The sequence below is a fragment of the Bos mutus genome, chromosome 5 (assembly GCF_027580195.1).
Source record: "Bos mutus isolate GX-2022 chromosome 5, NWIPB_WYAK_1.1, whole genome shotgun sequence".
In the NCBI taxonomy this organism is placed as follows: Eukaryota; Metazoa; Chordata; class Mammalia; order Artiodactyla; family Bovidae; genus Bos; species Bos mutus.
This window is the reverse complement of record NC_091621.1, coordinates 106,645,040-106,647,824: the sequence shown is the minus strand read 5'-3', so window position 1 is coordinate 106,647,824 and position 2,785 is coordinate 106,645,040.

Below are 2,785 nucleotides of genomic sequence, written 5' to 3'. Positions count from 1 at the left end.
GGGATGGGGTGCAGGCCCAGAAACAGGTGTGACAGAAGGAGATGGCGGGGGTGGGCACCAAGGAGGAGGGAAGGCCAGGCAGGCCCTGGAGGTCACCTGTGTGGGGCCTCGGATTTAAGGCAAAGATGGAGAAGGAGATGGAGGAGAAAAGGGGAGAAGAAAAAGGAGTTCTGGTGATGGAGGAGGTGAGGGGGCAGGGCCCAGGGCCTGGCTGGCCCGGTGAGAGGCCAGTGATGGGGCCAGACCGCCCGCGTCTTGATGTGTGACCTTGATCAGCACAGGCCAGGCCTCTCGCACTCAGAGCTGGGGAGGGCGGGCAAAAGATGTCACCTGGGGCGTCTCTCCAGGCCCCTGGGCCTGCGTGGAGGAGGAGCTGGTGAGCAGAAGCAAGAGGGAACAGGGGGCCCCAGAGCTCTCTGCAAGCTGCTTTCACAACCTTGTTATCTGGCGCCCCCAGGTGGACAATATGAGAATGACAGAAAATCCTGAAACAAGGTCAGGAAACCAGCATTGCCCTTCCTTCCCACGTGGAACAGCTACAGGCAACCCCATCTGAATCCCTCCACCTCTTACCTGCTCTGGGTCTTAGGCAGGCCACTGGAATTCTCAGTTCTGTCACTTGTAAAGTGGGATTCAATCTCAGGAGGTCATCAGCTAATTGGCTATCCCTACCCGCCCCAACACCGTGTTTTCACTGGTGTGGACAGGATGACAAATGTGACCTTTCAGGTCCCAGAAAGTCTGCAGAAGGCTGGAATACTAACACCCCTGACACTGTTGTAGCCATGTGTTCTGGGAAACAAACTCACTCAGAACGACAATGCAGATAGCGGAGTGCAGTTTATTACACTGGCAGGCCCAAGGCAGAGTCTCCTCTTAGCCAAGGACCCCGACCAGTTTTTGTAAAAAGCTTATATATCCTAAGTGTATGTGCCCAAACCCACCTCCCCAAATTCCCTGAAACTAGTCTGAACAAAAGAAAAGAAAGATACAAAGTTAATCCATGATTCATATGCCTTAAGCCTAGGTAGTTAACAGTGGACAATTATCAATAGGCCTGTGGTCATACCCCAATAACCATAATAGAATGTATGATTCTATTCGGTTACACAGATAATTAGGGTATTCTTATAGGAGACAGAGAATCTAGGTATGAGCCCTGGGGCTCTTCCATGTTGGGGGGCAGAGGCGGGGTCTGGTTTTCCGGTTGATAAGTCGTTTCCACGGATACTGGGCATATAGCTCAGAGTCCACAGTCCAGCCCAAGATGGAGTCCTGCTTTCAAGAGGGAGCCTGTTCTGTTTCCTCCTTCACCACCACCCCCCTGGATAACCCCAGGTAAGGATTGTGTAAGTCCTATGTGAAGAAAGACTTAAGTAAAAAGACAGGCTTTATTCTTGAATGAGAAATCTAATCAACATCATTAAAATGCCCTTTTTTTTTTCTTGAATCACTTACTCATTTAAAAAATCCAAATAGGATATTTAAAAATTAGTCAAATGACTCATCTAGAAGAGTAAATGTGTGAAAACAGCTAGGAAAATTCTGAAAAGGAAGAGTAATGAGGAAGGGAAGGACTGACTCTATTCGCTGTTAAAAGATGCAATGCTTGTTATTATAATTTTCCACAGCAATTGAGCACTTAATATGTTTCAGGCCCTGTTCCAACCGCTTTATAAAGACAAAAGCATTCGATCTTCATTACAACACTTGTGGAAGTAGGGGCTTAACACAGCGACCCTTTTCTCCTGCAAAGGTTCAGATCCACTGAGAAGAAGACAAGGAAGTCAGGGATCAATATATCCTTACTACTGATAGAAGCTGGATTAGAGGCTAAGGCAGAGGCAGGGCCAACAATGGGCTTCTTTTTTCTTTAATGTTTATTTATTTGGCTGCACTGGGCCTTAGTTTTGGCATATGCGATCTGGTTCCCTGATCAGCGACTGAACTCAGGCAGCATTGGGAGCATGGAGTCTTAGCCACTCGATCACCAGGGAAGTGTCTGCATTTTTGTTTTTTTTAAGATTTTTTTTTTGCTGTGGTGGGTGTTTGTTGCTGTGCATGGGTTTTCTCTAGTTGTGGCGAGTGGGGGCCACCCTTCTTTGAGGTGCTCAGGCTTCTCACTGTGGTGGCTTTTCTTGTGGAGCGGGGCTCTAGGGCATGTGGCCTCGGTCGTTGCAGCCCCTGGGCTCAAGAGCGCAGGCTGATTGGCTGTGGCACACGGGCTTAGTTGCTCCACGGCATTTGCAATCTTCCCAGATCAGAAACTGAACCCGTGTCTCCTGCATGGACAGGCCAGTTCTTTACCACTGAGCCACCACGGGCTTTTTAAAGTAGAACTCCATCAAGGGAATGAACAGACAAGTCAGACACTGGGAGAAAATATTTGAAAAACACATATCTGATAACTTATATGCGAAATATACAAAGAACGCTTCTAACTCAGCAATGAAAAAAAAAAAAAGAATGACCCAGTTTAAAATGGTTTAAAGATCTAGGCAGACAACTCACCAAAGACGATACACATATAGCACGTAAGCATAGGAAAAGATGGCCAATATAATACATATTCAGTTCAGTCCCTCAGTTTAGGCAATTGCAAATTAAAATAGTGAGATACCACTACATAGCTATTAAAATCCAAATGGCTAAGATCCAAGAAAACAGAAAAACAAAACAAAACCCACAGCTCCAAACACGGATGTGGAGGTGGAGCAACAGGAAGTCTCATTCATTGCTGGAGGGAATGCAAAGCAGCCCCAGTGATCACACGCCAAGGTTTTAC